This window comes from Pristiophorus japonicus, chromosome 5 (assembly GCF_044704955.1).
Source record: "Pristiophorus japonicus isolate sPriJap1 chromosome 5, sPriJap1.hap1, whole genome shotgun sequence".
NCBI lineage: Eukaryota > Metazoa > Chordata > Chondrichthyes > Pristiophoridae > Pristiophorus > Pristiophorus japonicus.
The window spans coordinates 230,722,085-230,742,841 of NC_091981.1; the positions used below are offsets into that span (position 1 = coordinate 230,722,085).

The window sequence follows — 20,757 nt, forward strand, 5'->3', positions numbered from 1 at the left end:
CCTCCAAACAGTAGTAGTGATGTTGGGGAGGGCATCAAACAGGAAATTAGGAGTGCATGCAATAAAGGTGCAGCAGTTATAATGGGTGACTTTAATATGCACATAGATTGGGCTAGCCAAACTGGAAGCAATACGGTGGAGGAGGATTTCCTGGAGTGCATAAGGGATGGTTTTCTAGACCAATATGTCGAGGAACCAACTAGGGGGGAGGCCATCTTAGACTGGGTGTTGTGTAATGAGAGAGGATTAATTAGCAATCTCATTATGCGAGGCCCCTTAGGGAAGAGTGACCATAATATGGTGGAATTCTGCATTAGGATGGAGAATGAAACAGTTAATTCAGAGACCATGGTCCAGAACTTAAAGAAGGGTAACTTTGAAGGTATGAGGCATGAATTGGCTAAGATAGATTGGCTAATGATACTTAAGGGGTTGACTGTGGATGGGCAATGGCAGACATTTAGAGACCGCATGGATGAATTACAACAATTGTACATTCCTGTCTGGCGTAAAAATAAAAAAGGGAAGGTGGCTCAACCGTGGCTATCTAGGGAAATCAGGGATAGTATTAAAGCCAAGGAAATGGCATACAAATTGGCCAGAAATAGCAGCGAACCTGGGGACTGGGAGAAATTTAGAACTCAGCAGAGGAGGACAAAGGGTTTGATTAGGGCAGGGAAAATGGAGTACGAGAAGAAGAAGCTTGCAGCGAACATTAAGGCAGATTGCAAAAGTTTCTATAGGTATGTAAAGAGAAAAAGGTTAGTAAAGACAAACGTAGGTCCCCTGCAGTCAGAATCAGGGGAAGTCATAATGGGGAACAAAGAAATGGCAGACCAATTGAACAAGTACTTTGGTTCAGTATTCACTAAGGAGGACACAAACAACCTTCCGGATATAAAAGGGGTCAGAGGGTCTAGTAAGGAGGAGGAACTGAGGGAAATCTTTATTAGTCGGGAAATTGTGTTGGGGAAATTGATGGGATTGAAGGCCGATAAATCCCCAGGGCCTGATGGACTGCATCCCAGACTTCTTAAGGAGGTGGCCTTGGAAATAGCGGATGTATTGACAGTCATTTTCCAACATTCCATTGACTCTGGATCAGTTCCTATCGAGTGGAGGGTAGCCAATGTAACCCCACTTTTTAAAAAAGGAGGGAGAGAGAAAGCAGGGAATTATAGACCGGTCAGCCTGACCTCAGTAGTGGGTAAAATTATGGAATCAATTATTAAGGATGTCATAGCAGCGCATTTGGAAAATGGTGACATGATAGGTCCAAGTCAGCATGGATTTGTGAAAGGGAGATCATGCTTGACAAATCTTCTGGAATTTTTTGAGGATGTTTCCAATAAAGTGGACAAAGGAGTATCAGTTGATGTGGTATATTTGGACTTTCAGAAGGCTTTCGACAAGGTCCCACACAGGAGATTAATGTGCAAAGTTAAAGCACATGGGATTGGGGGTAGTGTGCTGACGTGGATTGAGAACTGGTTGTCAGACAGGAAGCAAAGAGTAGGAGTAAATGGGTACTTTTCGGAATGGCAGGCAGTGACTAGTGGGGTACCGCAGGGTTCTGTGCTGGGGCCCCAGCTGTTTACATTGTACATTAATGATTTAGACGAGGGGATTAAATGTAGTATCTCCAAATTTGCGGATGACACTAAGTTGGGTGGCAGTGTGAGCTGCGAGGAGGATGCTATGAGGCTGCAGAGTGACTTGGGTAGGTTAGGTGAGTGGGCAAATGCGTGGCAGATGAAGTATAATGTGGATAAATGTGAGGTTATCCACTTTGGTGGTAAAAACAGAGAGACAGACTATTATCTGAATGGTGACAGATTAGGAAAAGGGAAGGTGCAACGAGACCTGGGTGTCATGGTACATCAGTCATTGAAGGTTGGCATGCAGGTACAGCAGGCGGTTAAGAAAGCAAATGGCATGTTGGCCTTCATAGCGAGGGGATTTGAGTACAGGGGCAGGGAGGTGTTGCTACAGTTGTACAGGGTATTGGTGAGGCCACACCTGGAGTATTGTGTACAGTTTTGGTCTCCTAACTTGAGGAAGGACATTCTTGCTATTGAGGGAGTGCAGCGAAGATTCACCAGACTGATTCCCGGGATGGTGGGACTGACCTATCAAGAAAGACTGGATCAACTGGGCTTGTATTCACTGGAGTTCAGAAGAGTGAGAGGGGACCTCATAGAAACGTTTAAAATTCTGACGGGTTTGGACAGGTTGGATGAAGGAAGAATGTTCCCAATGTTGGGGAAGTCCAGAACCAGGGGTCACAGTCTAAGGATAAGGGGTAAGCCATTTAGGACCGAGATAAGGAGAAACTTCTTGATCCAGAGTGGTGAACCTGTGGAATTCTCTACCACAGAAAATAGTTGAGGCCAATTCACTAAATATATTCAAAAGGGAGTTAGATGAAGTCCTTACTACTCGGGGGATCAAGGGGTATGGCGTGAAAGCAGGAAGGGGGTACTGAAGTTTCATGTTCAGCCATGAACTCATTGAATGGCGGTGCAGGCTAGAAGGGCTGAATGGCCTGCTCCTGCACCTATTTTCTATGTTTCTATGTCTCTGACCCTCAGTGCATCTCCTAGTATGACAGACATCCCTGTAGCATCAGATTAATGGGCAGCAAACTTAAATATAACTAGTAAGCAACCTATTGTGCTCCTAACACAGATGAGGCTGCACACAGGGAGGTTAAAGTAACAGTGACCTCATAGAAACATAGAAAATAGGTGCAGGAGTAGGTCATTTGGCCCTTCGAGCATGCACCACCATTCAATATGATCAGTCTTTAATAAGACACTCCAGAGTGAGGAACAGGCCTTAGGGGCCGGCTTATATACAGTGCTCCCAAGGGATGCTGGGATCCCTTGGGACTTCAGAGGATGAGCTCCCTGGTGACGGAACATGGGAGTGCATGCTTTACAGACACACAACATCACATCCCCCCTCAAAGTCAAAGTGAAAACTATTTACAAGGTGAGGCGGTCGGGAGCCTTTCTTTCCCTGGTGGACCGCCTCGGTACAAATGTCTGTTCTGGTGTGTTAGCTGTGCCCCCGCTGGGCTGGCCTGTTGTTGGTCCTGCAGGTGGTCCTGCAGGGCTGCTAGTTGAGCTTGGCCTTGCTGGGCTGTTGGGCGTGATGGGTTCGATTTCCTGGTCCGGCGTGGTATTGTTGATCCTTTGGCTGTGTGTTGTGGGCTCGAAAAAGCTGGTGTCTGCTGTGGGTTGTTCAGGGCAGTTTGTGAACAGTAGTCTCGTTTGCTCCAGGTGCTTTCTGCAAATTTGTCCATTGTGTAGTTTGACTACAGACACCCTATTCCCTTCTTTAGCTATCACCGTGCCCGCGATCCACTTGGGACCATGTCCATAGTTTAGCACATACACAGGGTCATTCAGACCAATTTCCTGTGACACAGTGGCGCGACCATCGTTTACATTTTGTTGCTGCAACCTGCTCTCTACCTGATCATGCAGGTTGGGGTGAACCAGTGAGAGTCTAGTTTTAAGCATCCTTTTCATGGGTAGCTCAGCCGGGGGCACGCCTGTGAGCGAGTAGGGTCTCGTGTGGTAGCTGAACAGTACTCGGGACAGGCGGGTTTGGAGTGAGCCTTCTGTGACTCATTTAAGGCTCTGTTTGATTGTTTGTACTGCCCGCTCTGCCTGCCCATTGGAGGCTGGTTTAAATGGGGCCGAGATGACATGTTTGATCCCATTGCGGGTCATGAATTCTTTCAATTCGGCACTGGTGAAACAGGGCCCATTGTCACTGACAAGTATGTCAGGCAGGCCATGGGTGGCAACATAGCCCTCAGGCTTTCAATGGTGGCGGTGGCGGTGCTTCCCGACATTATTTCACATTCAATCCATTTTGAAAAAGCATCCAACACCACCAGGAGCATTTTACCGAGAAACTGGCCCGCATAGTCGACATGGATCCTCAACCATGGTCTGGAGGGCCAGGACCACAAACTTCGTGGTGCCTCTCTGGGCGCGTTGCTCAACTGAGCACATACGCTGCATTGCCGTACACAGGACTCTAAGTCAGAGTTGATACCGGGCCACCACACGTGGGATCTGGCTATCGCTTTCATCATTACTATACCTGGGTTTGTGCTGTGGAGATCCAAGATGAATATCTCCCTGCCCTTTTTTGGTAGCACTACGCAGTTACCGCACAACAGGCAGTCTGCCTGAATGGACAGCTTGTCCTTTCACCATTGGAACGGCTTGATTGGCTCTTGCATTTCCACGGGGATGCTGGCCCAGCTCCCATGCAGTACACAGTTTTTTACTAGGGACAGCAGAGGATCTTGGCTGGTACAAGTCCTAATCTGGTGGGTCGTGACAGGTGATTTATCATTTTCAAACGCTTCCGTGACCATCAACAAGTCTGTGGGCTGCGCCATCATCAACAAGTTTGCAGGCTGCGCCATTTCCACCCCCGTGGTGGGCAATGGTAGCCAACTGAGAGCATCCGCACAGTTCTCGATGCCTGGCCCGTGGCGGATGGTATAGTTATACGCTGATAGTGCGAGTGCCCACCTTTATATGCGGGCTGAGGCATTTGTATTTATCCCCTTGTTTTCAGCAAACAGGGATGTGAGGGGCTTGTGATCGGTTTCCAGCTCAAATTTGAGGCCAAACAGATACTGATGCATTTTCTTTACCCAGAACAGACATGCCAATGCCCCTTTCTCAATCATGCTATCGGCCCTCTCGGCCTTAGACAAGCTCCTGGAAGCATAGGCGACAGGTTGCAACTTCCCCACAACGTTAGCTTGTTGTAATACACACCCGACTCTGTACGACAACGCGTCACATGCTAGCACAAGTCTTTTACATGGGTTATACAATACAAGCAGTTTGTTGGAGCATAAAATGTTTCTAGCTTTCTCAAAAACAATCACTTGTTTTTTTCCCCATACCTAGTTCTCACCTTTGCGCAATAACACATGTAGGGGCTCTAAAAGGGTGCTTATCCCCGTTAGGAAGTTACCAAAATAGTTGAGGAGTCTCAGGAACGACCGCAGCTCCGTGACGTTCTGTGGCCTGGGCGCATTCCTGATAGCCTCTGTCTTGGTGTCTGTGGGCCGAATGCCGTCCGCCGTGATCTTTCTCCCCAAAAACTCCACTTCTGTTGCCATGAAGATGCATTTCGACCTCTTCAGCCGAAGCCCTATGCGATCCAGTCGCTGGAGGACCTCCTCCAGGTTTTGTAGGTGCTCGGCTGTGTCCCAACCCATAACCAATATGTCATCCTGAAAGACCACCTTGTGTGGTACCGACTTGAGTAGGCTCTCCGTTTTTCTCTGGAAGATCGCTGCAGCCGATCGAATTCCAAATGGGCATCTATTGTCGATGAACAGTACCTTGTGCGTGTTGATGCAGGTGAGGCCCTTCAAAGACTCCTCCAGCCCCTACATCATGTAGGCCGAAGTCAAGTCAAGCTTGGTGAACGTCTTGCCTCCTGCCAGCGTCACAAATAGGTCGTCTGCCTTAGGTAGCGGGTATTGGTCCTGTAGCGAGAAACGATTAATAGTTACTTTATAATCGTCTCAAATCCTGACCGTGCCATCACTTTTGAGTACTAGAACAATCGGGCTGGCCCACTCGCTGAATTCCACTGGGGAGATGATGCCCTCGCGTTGCAGCCTGTGCAGCTCGATTTCCATTCTCTCCCTCATCATGTGAGATACCGCTCGCACCTTGTGGTGAATGGGTCGTGCCCCTGGGACCAAGTGAATCTGCACCTTTGCCCTGGAAAAGTTTCCAATGCCTGGCTCATAAAGGGAAGGAAATTTGTTAAGAACCTGGGTACATGAGGCCTCATCGACATGTGATAGCGCTCAGATGTCACCCCAGTTCCAGTGGATTTTGCCCAGCCAGCTCCTTCCAAGCAGTGTGGGGCCATCGCCCAGGACAATCCAGACTGGCAGTTCATGCACCATGCCCTCTTAGATGACCTTGACCATGGCGCTGCCCAGGACAGTGATAAGCTCTTTGGTGTACGTTCTCAGTTTCGTGTGGATGGGGCTCAGGGCTGGTCTGAATGCCTTGTTGCACCACAGTCTCTCAAACATCTTTTTACTCATGATGGATTGTCTAGCACCCGTGTCCAGTTCCATGGCTATGGGTAAGCCATTCAATTTTACTTTTAGCATTATAGGTGGACATTTCGTCAAAAATGTGTGCACCCCGTGTACTTCAGCATCAGCCTCCTCCTCTTTAAGGTTCGAAATTGCTTTGATCCACCATGGACCGATCTTCCTCTGCCACGTGGTGGTTAGCAGGTTTTGCAGAGCATGCAGCTCGTTTGCAAGCTCGTTGGAGGTGCCCCATTGTTGCACAGCTCTTGCAAACATACACTTTGAAGCGGCATGAATAGGCTGAATGGAAGCCTCCACAACGCCAACAATTGCCTTGCATTCATCCTTTGTTGGGGACGCTGAGTCATCTGGGTCACCTGAGGCCTGCTGGCAGTTGCAGACTCGTGGGTTCTGCCCTGTACATTTCTGCTCGCAAACACAGTTCCAGTTAATTGATGAACATTGCTCGCACTTGTGTGCTGAGAGATTTGTTTGGTGTTATCACTGGTGGACATAAACGCCTGTGCTATCGCAATGGCCTTATTGAGGGTCGGTGTCTCTTCAGTCAAAAGTTTTCGTAGGATAGTCTCGTGGCCAGTGCCGAGTACAAAAAAGTCTCTGAGCATTTGCTCCAGGTAGCCATCAAACTCACATTGTCCTGCAAGTCGCCTTAGCTCGGTGACGTAGCTCGCCACTTACTGATCTTCAGATCGCTGGCACGTGCAGAACCGATACCTCGCCATCAGCACGCTCTCCCTCGATTAGATGCTCCTGAATCAGTGTAAGAAACATAGAAACATAGAAAATAGATGCAGGAGTAGGCCATTCGGCCATTCTAGCCTGCACCGCCATTCAATGAGTTCATGGCTGAACATGCAACTTCAGTACTCCATTCCTGCTTTCTCGCCATACCCCTTGATCCCCCTAGTAGTAAGGACTTCATCTAACTCCTTTTTGAATATATTTAGTGAATTGGCCTCAAAAACTTTCTGTGGTGGAGAATTCCACAGGTTCACCACTCTCTGGGTGAAGAAGTTTCTCCTCATCTCGGTCCTAAATGGCTTACCCCTTATCCTTAGACTGTGTCCCCTGGTTCTGGACTTCCCCAACATTGGGAACATTCTTCCTGCATCTAACCTGTCTAACCCCGTCAGAATTTTAAACGTTTCTATGAGGTCCCCTCTCAGCTCCTCATACGACTTATCTGTGGGTTTCTCCGGAGCCAGAAGATTCTTCATGAGGCAGTCGGTTGGTGCCCCGCAGACTGTGAGGAGGACCGCTCTCCTTTTTGCAGCGCTTCCTTCTCCGTCCAGCTCGTTGGCTACAAAGTACTGGTCTAGCCGTTCGACATAGGCTTCCCAGTCCTCATCCTCCGAGAACTTCTCCAGGATGCCCACAGTTTGCTGCATCTTTGTGTTGGATTCGTATACTCGTCGCCAGTTATTGTGTTCCTAACACAGATGAGGCTGCACAGAGGGAGGTTAAAGTAACAGTGACCTCAGTCTTTAATAAGACACACCAGAGTGAGTAACAGGCCTTAGGGGCTGGCTTATATACAATGCTCCCAAGGGATGCTGGGATCCCTTGGGACTTCAGGGGATGAGCTCCCGGGTGGCGGAACATGGGAGTGCATGCTTTACAGATACACAACACAACCAACCTGGCTCTCCACCAACTGTCTGGCTGAACCATCTCAAGCTGCTTCATGACCACATGCTTAGACTATTCCAAGGTCATCCTGACGAGCAAAAACAACTCCAAACTCCTTTAGGCTGCAGAGTGACTTGGATAGGTTAGGTGAGTGGGCAAATGCATGGCAGATGAAGTATAATGTGGATAAATGTGAGGTTATCCACTTTGGTGGTAAAAACAGAGAGACAGACTATTATCTGAATGGTGACAGATTAGGAAAAGGGAAGGTGCAACGAGACCTGGGTGTCATGGTACATCAGTCATTGAAGGTTGGCATGCAGGTGCAGCAGGCGGTTAAGAAAGCAAATGGCATGTTGGCCTTCATAGCGAGGGGATTTGAATACAGGGGCAGGGAGGTGTTGCTACAGTTGTACAGGGCCTTGGTGAGGCCACACCTGGAGTATTGTGTACAGTTTTGGTCTCCTAACTTGAGGAAGGACATTCTTGCTATTGAGGGAGTGCAGCGAAGGTTCACCAGACTGATTCCCGGGATGGCGGGACTGACCTATCAAGAAAGATTGGATCAATTGGGCTTGTATTCACTGGAGTTCAGAAGAATGAGAGGGGACCTCATAGAAACGTTTAAAATTCTGACGGGTTTAGACAGGTTAGATGCAGAAAGAATGTTCCCAATGTTGGGGAAGTCCAGAACCAGGGGTCACAGTCTGAGGATAAGGGGTAAGCCATTTAGGACCGAGATGAGGAGAAACTTCTTCACCCAGAGAGTGGTGAACCTGTGGAATTCTCTACCACAGAAAGTAGTTGAGGCCAATTCACTAAATATATTCAAAAGGGAGTTAGATGAAGTCCTTACTACTCGGGGGATCAAGGGTTATGGCGAGAAAGCAGGAAGGGGGTACTGAAGTTTCATGTTCAGCCATGAACTCATTGAATGGCGGTGCAGGCTAGAAGGGCTGAACGGCCTGCTCCTGCACCTATTTTCTATGTTTCTATGTTTCTATGTTTCACTAACTGTCGCCTCCCCACCACATCCTACCTCCTTTTCCTGACTGACTGTTTCCTCCAACCTCTCCCCACCATATTCAGGCTCCTTTTCTCAGACAAAAATGTGCAAAGAACACTTCTTTGTGTCCAGAATTGAAGCCACCTGCACAGCTCCAGCAGCAGGTCAGAAGATGACCTTCTGACCCCTCAGAGCCATGTAAAAGCAAGGACAATGTGGATGAAAGGGAATGGCAGCACATGTGGTTTCTAGGGGTTTCTCCAAAAGCAATAACGCCCCAGTGACTCAAACATAGGAGCTTCTGATAGTAATGAAGAGACATTAGGAGTGGTGACCACTCTAGTCACAAGACTCTCCAAGTCTCAGGACTATCAGTATACACAAACCTCTGGACCCTCAGCTTGGGGAGCGTTGTAGATTACAGCCATAGATACCATAGCTATGTAGAAAGTACCTAACTCACAAATGGTGGTAAGTACAGTAGGCATCCTGTTAAATAATACTATATAGGATTTTCCTATCCATGAGTAGAGACAAGTTCAATGTCAGGATTGTAATGAGCAGGAAGGACTTTTGCGACAGCTCACCTCAATTTCCTGTTATTACAGCCCAGGCACAGGATGCAACAAAGCTGCCGGTAGGTGGGTCTCAGGGAGCCTGATAGCGACGTGGAGATTTAAAAGGCAGGTGGGTTTTTGTCCCCCAGCAACAGGGTAAGGGACTGCATTTAACAATTTTAAACAATTATTTTTCTTCAGGGCTCCTGCCTGGACCCTCATCATCAATCCTATGCTGGAGACCCCTGAAAGCTGCCGACAAGGACATTTCTGGCATTGGGTGTCGCCACTTGTTTTACAAGGATGACAGAAATCCTGACGTAAGGCCAGGACACAGAGTTATGGCGGGAGTGCGGTGGAAGAGCCTGAGCTTTTTGACCCCATGATTTTCAGGTGGTGGACACATGCATATGAACATTGACGGAGCAGTCACCATTCCTGTTCATATATGGCAAGAATTACAAGCAAGCGCACAAATGACTCTATGCACATAGTTAGTGATGCTCTGCATGTTGGGGAAATGGGCCAGCAGGTAATGGCTAAGCTACCCTTGTGCCTGCTGCTGATGGCCCATGCTGAATTGTATGAACTGGTGTATCTTCTGTCAGTATGCTACTGTGTCCTGAATACAGCAGTTTGTTGCAGAATGGCTGGTAACCTATTTCCCATAACATTGATGACTACCTTTTTCATATCGTTTACAGCATGAAGAAAATAGTTTCCATTACATGATAAATTGGTATATCAGAGCTTATTTCATCTCATTTAAAAGATCATGGTTAAAGCTTTGTACAGAGGGATCCCACTCTCACTGTGTGAGAAGCACTAACTACTCTGTTAGTAGCATATTTTTCTGCATTGAGGTCTCTGTCTGTGACTGACTCCCCCTGACAACTTCCAGGACTCTATTGCACTTGAAAAATAAGACAAAAATTAAAGTCCAGCAAATCATGCATGCAGACTGAATATGTCTTGTAGATGCTGGTGGAATATGGACAAGCTTATTTTGCTGCCTGAAATCACCGTCACCTGGTGCCGCATAATGATCGTTCATTTATTAGCCCTCGGAAACTGAGGGAATAGTTTTGTAATTGAAAACTTACATAATCTGGCTATTGGGACACAAAGGACATTGCTGTATTACTGTTGAAGTCTGTAAGGACTACTTAATGTGGAAAACAAGATAGGTACTAATAATTAATGCTTCCACTTACAGATCTGATTTCCATGTTAGAGTTCAAACCAAGGGTGGAACAATTGTTTTCCCCCTGTTGTTCGTGATTTAAATTGAAAGCCCAGTAAATAACAACTAGCTTGTTTATTTGCAAAGAAAGAATTCTAAACATAAATTGCTAATTTTGTTCTGGTGTTTGCGATAAATTAATTTAAAGATTTACAAATTTTAAAGATTTAAAATACAATTGCATTTCTGTGCAAGATATTCAAGAAATAAAATTATGATGAAGACCTGAGGTGAATTCTGACAGAATAGTCTGTATGCACATATATGGGGGGGGGGGGCAAAGGGGAAAGGGGAGAAAGAGGAAATGGTGGGTGAACATCTTTTGATATTGGTAATGTAATAATGGACTTGTATTGTTGTTCTTGCCAGAAAACCAATGGCAATTTGTTCTACTCATGAATATTCCTAGCTATCTAAACAGATGAGGGGAATATGGTAGACGACTGGTCAGCCTAGAGGATGTGAATTCAAATCCCATCACAAGAAGTTGTGAAAGATTTCTAACAGACTAGCCTGAATTGACTGATACGTTGTATTCATGATGTTGATCTGGTGGCAGAGTCTAAAGGAGAAAAGCAGATTTGTATTGACTCTGGGGGCTTGATTTTACGAACTTGACGGGCGATGTCAGTGGCAGGTCCTGGCCCCAATGCCGGCTCCAGCCTGCTGTGTAGTATGATTTTACCCTGATGGGGCTTGTTAAGCCTGCCCAGCGCACTTCCCGGCCAATTAGAGGAAGTGGTCTGATGACATCATTTGATGACGTATCATCAACCGGTTTCCTTAAAGCAACTTTGGCCAACTTTAATTTGACATTTGTGATGTCAGTGCTCTACAGCATTGAGGTGCTGCAAACACTGACAAGCACAGAGGTGCACAGCTGCCCTCAGGCTTTCCCATGACTCCCTCCATATGCTTATGGAGGGAGTCATAGCAGGCAGGGAGGTTCTCTTCCCTTCCAATGGGTGGAAGAGACCTCCCCAGGACACCAATGCAGCTTGGTTGCACATTGCACAGGAGAAGCAAGCTGGGATCTGGGATGTCTTCAGGTGCATCTGGCTGCAGTGGCGCAAACCTTTCAATGATCTCAGTAGATCACGAAGTGTTACTGCAAAGCCACACTCAACCTCATCCTGCTGTGCCAATCATCACATCCCCATCATCCTGACTTCCCCACCCTACTACTGCACATCCTTACTCACACCAAGTTGCCTTGCACCTCCACCCATCCCCCTCTATCTACATTATCATTTCCTCATCTCACTAGTCACCCCTCATCCCAGTCCAATCATGCCAACTAACAACACAAAAGGGTGGGTACTTGGGTGTTTTATGCAATGTTCATGTAAAGTTTCTGTTAATGTGGTGTCAAACATTGAAAGCTTTATTTTGAACACTTTGCATTCTTGGACAGATCTGTGTGCACCTTTGGAAGCGAGTTGCTGTGAATGGTGAGACATAATGGTACCCCCCCCCCCCGCCCAGGGATGCTTTATTCTGTTGGTGTGGGGTGGTGCAGCCTGGAAGGAGTGGGGGGCATAGAATGTGAGTGCTACTGTGACCTTCAGTGCGATGGGCAGCGTAGTCCTGGTGCCGATGTGAGGCTGCAGGTCTGCCTACAGGAGATGGCATATCTCTGTAACGACCTCCTTTTGGAAGTGCTGCCTTCTGACACACTGCTCCTCGGACAGGTCCAGGTATGAGCGTTACTGCCGATAAAGTCGTGGGGCGTAAGGCCTTCTGCCTCGATGTCTAGCGGCTCTCCTCCTTTGGCCGTCAACATGACCAACAGCCCTTCTCTTCATGAAGCCTTGCTAGAGCATGTAGAATGCGACGCTGGCAAACAAGTAATGCTCCCATTAAAGTTTTAGAAATAAGTTTCCCTCAAGCTGAACTGGTATGTCTGTCTGCCGCTGTAAACTAAGAGGTTCACCACCTTGTGTAAACCTTGCACTGACTGTGATTTCCGAGGGAAGCGCGTCCTCATCCCTTTAATTAGCCACCAGTTAACGATTCTGCAAGCCTGTACCCACTGTTTTTCCAGGCGTTGTTCTTGGGGGCCGCTAATTTTTTTTTTTTTTTAATTAATTCGTAGCCAATCGTTCCAATTCTTTGTCAAATCACAAACGCCAGAGGTCACCTTGCACACGCCAAGGATCACTCTGCGCCAATGCTCTTAGCCAAAAGGCCTAGAGCCACTGCACCGTTCCTGGAAGTACTGCAATACCAGGTTCGTGCCATGGAGGTGGATGGGTCAGGTCCCCCACACACCTCCGTGGAGGTGGATGGGTCAAGCCACCCCACCCACCTCCTGTTTCCAAAAAAGCAAGCATATACCTTCCTGATCCAGGGAGAACCACCCGGAGGTCATGGTGGCTACTCCCCTGTCAGGTCAGTTACGCATGATCTTAGCCAAAAGGCCGAGAAGCGTGGGGGCCGCTAAATGAGGCAGCCGCACTTAATTTACCGACTGGGGCGCAAATGTGGGCATTGCACCAGGATTGACGTCAGGATTGCACTGATCATCAGCAGCCAGGTGCTACTGGTTTGTGCCCCCAGTGAGCCTCGAATGAATTTTCGGTCAGGACGCTAAAATTTGCACTCACGCTCGGTAACCTCTTACGCTCCCATTAACTGAGGTGTTAAACAACCGAAAATCCAGCCCTAAATGTTTACATAGGTAAATATTGGCAAAAAAGTGAGATGCCCAATTGTGACACAGGTAGTAAGCTTTGTGGACAGGAGCTTCTCACCATACACATGATTATTAAACATATATAGATATATTTAACTCATTAATTGTATCTCTATTTCCTGATTTGATGATCACTGTGATAAAAAGCAATGATTTGCTTCATGATCCGCAAACATTCTCATTTCTCATTCTAGATTCTCTTTCCCTATTTATGGTGTTGAGGCTGGGAGCCTCAGAGTTATACTGAAGGTGGGTATTAATTCTCAGACCACAATCTTCCAAAACAACAAGGAGTCAGTGGAATGCTGAATATGCGAATCAGGGCGATCTCTAGGAGGATTATAGGGTAGATCAACAAATTAATTGTTGTAAATTTGAAAGGCATATTGTGCACAAATTGATGTCTTTATGTTAGTCTAGAAGTGGAGAGTTGATGGGCAAATTACTGATCAGTCCCCGGGAGATTTGCTCTTTTAACATACGTCAACATGCACTGCTGGTCGGTAAGGTAACTCAGCACTGATGTCAACTTGGAAAACATAGACTCATGGGAGAGTTTTCCGCAAGTTTACAGTGATTCTATATCATGGTTGAGGTGTTAAAGGTCAATTATCGCTGCCCCAGGACATCGCCGCAGGAGATCCTCAAGGCAGTGTCCTAGGCCCAACCATCTTCAGTTGCTTCATCAATGACCTTCCCTCCATCATAAGGTCAGAAGTGGGGATGTTCGTTGATGATTGCGCAGTGTTCAGTTCCATTCACTACTCCTCAGAAAATGAAGCAGTCCATGCCCACATGCAGCAAGACCTGGACGGCTTTCAGGCTTGGTCTGATAAGTGACAAGTAATGTTCATGCCACACAAGTGCCAGGCAATGACAATCTCCAACTAGCGAGAATCTAACCACTAGCCCCTTGACAGTCAACGGCATTACGATCGCTGAATTCCCCCACACTCAGCATCCTGGTGGGGTCACCATTGACCAGGAACTTAACTAGGCTAGTCATGTAAATACTGTGGCTACAAGAGCAGGTCAGAGGCTGCGTATTCTGCTCTGAGTGTCTAAACTCTTGACTCTCCAAAGCCTTTCCATCACCTACAAGGAACAAATCAAGAGTGTGATGGAATACTTTCCACTTGCCTGGATGAGTACAGCTCCAACAACACTCAAGAAGCTCGACACCATCCAGGACAAAGCAGCCCTCTTGATTGGCCCCCTATCCACCACCTTCAACATTCACTTCCTCCACCACAAGTGCACCGTGTACTATCTACATGATGCACTGCAGCAACTCACCAAGGCTTCTTCGATAGCACCTTCCAAACTTGCAATTTCTATCACCTAGAAGGACAAGGGCAGCAGGCGCATGGGAGCACCATTACCTCCAAGTTCCCCTCCAAGTCAAACACCAATCTGACTTGGGAATATATCGCCATTCCTTTATTGTCGCTGGGTCAAAATCCTGGAACTCCCTCCATAAAAGCACTTCACCACATGGACTGCGGCGGTTCAAGAAAGCGGCTCACCACCATCTTCCCAAGGGTAATTATGGATGGATTATTAAATGCTGGCCTTACCAGCATCGCCCACATCCCAGGAATGATTTGTTATGTATGCAATAAAAGTACAAACTGAGTACTGTTTAACTGAACAAGGTACAACCTTGTCCTGCTTTATTACGGCCCAAAGTGCCTGACTCTCAAAATGGCTGGCCTTTTACACCAGAGCAGCATCATGTGCGTGCTGCTTAGTGGCCTCCAACAATGACACCATCTGGTGGCTACAAACAGCATGTACATACATGACAATACCTTCCTCTGAGATCTTATCACATTCTTTCACAGGTTGAGATGGTCCAGTGCTTTACACTCCCGGTTTGACCGTCTCAGTTTGATTCCGGCCTTGGGTGAATGTGCGGAGTCTGTTGTGGCTGGTGGCTGGATGGCTGACTTGTTGGGGGTGGCAGTGGTCATGTCAGGAATTGCAAGTCCATTTTTATTGAACAAGTCCGTGATGGAAATTCCGGGTTCACTGATGACCCTCGAGTCCAATGAAGGCTGCTGGTAGGTGGGTTGGTCGTCGACGGTTTCTTCGTCCGACTGCTCTGGCTCGTCTGTGTGCCGCAGCTTTGTTTGATCATGTGTTTCCTGCAAGTTTGCCCATTCTTGAGCTTAATAACAAATACTCTGTTGCCCTCCTTGGCCATGACCATACCAGTGATCTATTTGGGACCCTGACCATAATTCAACACATATACAGGATCATTAACAGAAAACTCGCGTGACACAGTTGCGTGAATGTGGTACCCTTGTTGACTCTGTCTTCTGTATTCAACATGAGTATTTAAATCTGGGTGTACAAGAGATAACTTGGTCTTAAGACCTCTTTTCATCATGAGTTCAGCAGGCAAGACCCCTGTGAGTGTGTGGGGTCTTGTCCGTAACTCAGCAGTCTGCAAGACAAGCGGGTCTGCAGTGACCGTTGGGTTAGTCTCCTCATGCTTTGCTTGATAATTTTTACTGCACGTTCTGCTTGCCCGTTGGACGCAGGCTTAAACGGTGCTGACCTTACATGTTTTATGCCATTAAGTTTTACCAACTCCTGACTGGTGAAGCATGACCTAATGTCGCACACTACAATGTCAGGCAGACCATGTGCCGCGAACATGACATTGAGATTCTCTACGGTTGCCGTGGACGTGCTGGATGACATGATTATGCATTCTTTCCACTTCAAATAAGCATCCACCACCACTAAAAACATCTTGTCCAGGAAGGGACCTGCAAAATCTACATGGATCCTGGACCAAGGTTTGGATGACCACAGACTCAGCGGCAATTCCGCTGGTGCTTTGCTGAGCTGCATGCAGGTGTTACACTGATGCATGCATGCTTCCAGCTCAGAATCAATTCCTGGCCACCATACGTGGGACCTGGCGATGGCCTTCATCATCACTATACCAGGATGTGTGCTGTGTAACTCACGCACAAACTTCTCTCTCCCTTTCTTGGGCATTACAACTCGATTGCCCCACAATATGCAATCGGCTTGAATAGACAGTTCGTCCTTGCGACGAATGTACGGTTTGGCCTCTTCGCACATTTGCAGACCAATCTCCTTTGAGGATGCAACCCTTTACCACCGATAATATCGGGTCCTGGCTGGTCCAGGTCTTAACTTGTTGAGCTGTGACAGGGGTACCTTCACTCTCAAAAGCATTCATGATGAACATTAAATCTGCCGGTTGTGGCGTTTCCACCTCCAGTGTGGGCACAGCAACCGGCTCAAAGCATTGCACAATTCTCTGTGCCAGGTCTGTGGTGAAACAAAGAAACATAGAAAATAGGTGCAGGAGTAGGCCATTCGGCCCTTCGAGCCTGCACCACCATTCAATAAGATCATGGCTGATCATTCCCTCAATACCCATTTCCTGCTTTCTCTCCATATCCCTTGATCCCTTTAGCCGTAAGGGCATATCTAATTCCCTCTTGAATATATCCAATGAACTGGCATCAACAACTCTCTGCGGCAGGGAATTCCACAGGTTAACAGCTCTCTGAGTGAAGAAGTTTCTCCTCATCTCAGTCCTAAATGGCCTACCCCTTATCCTAAGATTGTGTCCCCTGGTTCTGGCCTACCCCAACATCGGGAACATTCTATCCGCATCTAACCTGTCCCATCCCGTTAGAATCTTACATGTTTCTATGAGATCCCCTCTCATCCTTCTAAACTCCAGTGAATACAGGCCCAGTCGATCCAGTCTCTCCTCATATGTCAGTCCAGCCATCCCGGGAATCAGTCTGATAAACCTTCACTGCACTCAATAGCAAGAATGTCCTTCCTCAGTTTCGGAGACCAAAACTGAACACAATATTCCAGGCGAGGCCTCACCAACTGCAGTAAGACCTCCCTGCTCCTATAAACAAATCCACTAGCTATGAAGGCCAACATACCATTTGCCTTCTTCACCGCCTGCTGTACCTATATGCCAACTTTCAATGACTGATGAACCATGACACCCAGGTCTCGTTGCACCTCCCCTTTTCCTAATCTGCCGCCATTCAGATAATATTCTGTCTTTGTGTTTTTGCCCCAAAAGTGGATAACCTCACATTTATCCACATTATACTGCATCTGCCATGCATTTGCCCACTCACCTAACCTGTGCAAGTCACCCTGCAGCCTCTTAGCGTCCCCCTCACAGCTCACACCGCCACCCAGTTTAGTGTCATCTGCAAACTTGGAGATATTACACTCAATTCCTTCATCTAAATCATTGATGTATTTTGTAAAGAGCTGGGGTCCCAGCACTGAGCCCTGTGGAACTTCACTCGTCACTGCCTGCCATTCTGAAAAGGACCCGTTTATCCCAACTCTCTGCTTCCTGTCCGCTAACCAGTTCTCTATCCACGTCAGTATATTACCACCAATACCATGTGCTTTAATTTTGCACACCAATCTCTTGTGTTGGACCTTGTCAAAAGTCTTTTGAAAGTCCAAATACACCACATCCACTGGTTCTCGCTTGTCCACTCTACTAGTTACATCCTCAAAAAATTCTAGAAGATTTGTCAAGCATGATTTCCCCTTCATAAATCCATGCTGACTTGGACCGATCCTGTCACTGCTTTCCAAATGCACTGCTATTTCATCCTTAATAATTGATTCCAACATTTTTCCCTCTATTGATGTCAGACTAACCGGTCTCTCCCTCCCTTATTAAAAAGTGGTGTTACATAGGAACTGATCCAGAGTCGATAGACTGTTGGAAAATGATCACCAATGCATCCACTATTTCTAGGGCCACTTCCTTAAGTACTCTGGGATGCAGACTATCAGGCCCTGGGGATTTATCGGCCTTCAATCCCATCAATTTCCCTAACACAATTTCCCATCTAATAAGGATATTCTTCAGTTCTTCCTTCTCACTAGATCCTCGGTCCCCTAATACTTCAGGAAGGTTATTTGTGTCTTCCTTCGTGAAGACAGAACCAAAGTATTTGGTCAATTGGTCAGCCATTTCTATGTTTCCCATCATAAATTCGCCTGAATCCGACTGCAAAGGACTGTTTGTCTTCACTAATCTTTTTCTCTTCACATATCTATGGAAGCTTTTGCGGTCAGTTTTTATGTTCCCGGCAAGCTTCTTCTCGTACTCTATTTTCCCCCTCTTAATTAAACCTTTTGTCCTCCTCTGCTGAATTCTAAATCCTCAACATATTGGTCTAGAAAACCATCCCTAATACACTCCAGGAAATCCTCCTCCATCGCATTGCTACCAGTTTGGTTAGCCCACTCAATATGTAGATTAAGGTCACCCATGATAACTGCTGTAACTTTATTGCATGCATCCCGAATTTCTTGTTTGATGCTGTCCAAGCTCACTACTACTGTTTGGTGGTCTGTACACAACTCCCACCTGTCTTACTATTGCATTAATTTCCTCTTTAACTAGCAATGCCACCCCACCTCCGTTTCCTTTCTGTCTATCCTTCCTAAATGTTGAATACCCCTGGATGTTGAGTTCCCAGCCTTGGTCACCCTGGAGCCATGTCTCCATGATGCCAATTACATCATATCCGTTAACTGCTATCTGCGCAGTTAATTCGTCCACCTTATTCCGAATACTCCTCGCATTGAGGCACAGAGCCTTCAGGCTTGTCTTTCCAACACCCTTTGCCCCTTTAGAATTTTGCTGTAATGTGGCCCTTTTTGCTTTTTACCTTAGGTTTCTCTGCCCTCCACTTTTACTTTTCTTCTTTCTATATTTTGCTTCTGCCCCCATTCTACTTCCCTCTGTCTCCCTGCATAGGTTCCCATCCCCCTGCCAAAGTAGTTTAACTCCTCCCCAACAGCACTAGCAAACCCCCTAGGAGATTGGTTCCGGCCCTGCCCAGGTGCAGATCGTCCGGTTTGTACTGGTTCCACCTCCCCCAGAACCGGTTCCAATGTCCCAGGAATTTGCACCACTCCTCAAGTCAAGTATTCATCTGAGCTATCCTGCGATTCCTACTCTGACTAGCATGTGGCACTGGTAGCAATCCTGAGATTACTACTTTTGAGGTCCTACTTTTTAAATTTAGCTCCCAGCTCCCTAAATTCGCCTTGTAGGACCTCATCCCGTTTTTTTCCTATATCGTTGGTACCTATATGCATCACGACAACTGGCTGTTCACCCTCCCTTTTCAGAATGATCTGCACCAGCTCCGAGACATCCTTGACCCTTGCACCAGGGAGGCAACATACCATCCTGGAGTTTCCGTTGCGGCCGCAGAAATGTCTATCTATTCCCCTTACAATAGAATCCCCTGTCACAATAGCTCTCCCACTCTTTTTCTTGCCCTCCTGTGCAGCAGAGCCTCCCATGGTGCCATGAACTTGGCTGCTGCTGCCCTCCCCTGATGAGTCATATCCCCCAACAGTATCCAAAGCGGTGTATCGGTTTTGCAGGGGGATGACTGCAGGGGACCCCTGCACTATCTTCCTTGCACTGCTGTTCCCGTTGGTCACCCATTCCCTCTCTGGCTGTGGACCCTTTACCTGCGGTCAGACCAACTCACTAAAGATGCTATTCATGTCATTCTCAGCATCGTGGATGCTCCAGAGTACATCCACCCACAGCTCCAGTGCCGCAATGCAGTTCGTCAGGAGCTGCAGGCGAATGCACTTCCCGCACATGTAGTCGTCAGGGACACCGGAAGCGTCCCTGACTTCCCACATAGTACAGGAGGAGCATAACACGTGTCCGAGCTCTCCTGACATGACTTAACCCTTAGATAAACTTAAGTTGGGAACAACAATGCTGAAAGGTTACTTACTGATAACGAAAAGAAAAAGAAAAACTACTTAACCAATCACTTACCCCTTTGGCTTTGCCGTCACCTTTTGATTTCTTTCTACTTCTTTTTTGCCTTCTCAACCTGCTGCAGCTGCACCGGCTGGTCTCCTCCACCACGAACTCCCGAGCCTCTCCGCGCTGGGCCTTTTGTAGGCTGCCTCGATCTCCCTGCTCCGTCTCCTCGACCACGAACTCCCGAGCCTCTTCGACGCTGGGCCTTTTGTAGGCTGCCTCGATCTCCCCGCTCCGTCTCCTCAACCACAAACTCCCGAGCCTCTCCGACGCTGGGCCTTTTGTAGGCTGCCTCGATCTCCCCGCTCCGTCTCCTCGACCACGAATGACATAATCATAGGCAGATAATGTCAGCGCCCACCTTTGGATGCGGGATGCAGCGTTGGCATTGATACCTTTGTTCACGGAAAACAACGAAATGAGCGGTTGTGATCGGTCTATAATTCAAACCTCAGACCGAACAGGTATTGATGCATCTTTTTAACACCATACACACACGCTAAAGCTTCTTTTTCTACCGTACTGTCGGTTCTTTATGGTTTAGACAAACTTTTGGATGCATACGCGACAGGTTGAAGTTTCCCGACTCATTGGCTTGTTTTAACACGCAACCAATTCCATATGACGATGCATTAAAGGCCAAAACTAAACGT

The 20,757-nt window shown here is 47.2% G+C and overlaps 1 long non-coding RNA gene and 1 pseudogene across 2 annotated transcripts in view; both read right to left on the reverse strand.

The window, feature by feature from the left end:
• The window catches only part of LOC139264627 (uncharacterized), a 46,915-nt gene that overhangs the window by 15,043 nt on the left and 11,115 nt on the right, over window positions 1-20,757 (reverse strand). The gene's annotated exons all lie outside the window — the stretch shown is intronic.
• Window positions 12,753-12,991, reverse strand: LOC139264900 (U2 spliceosomal RNA; annotated as a pseudogene).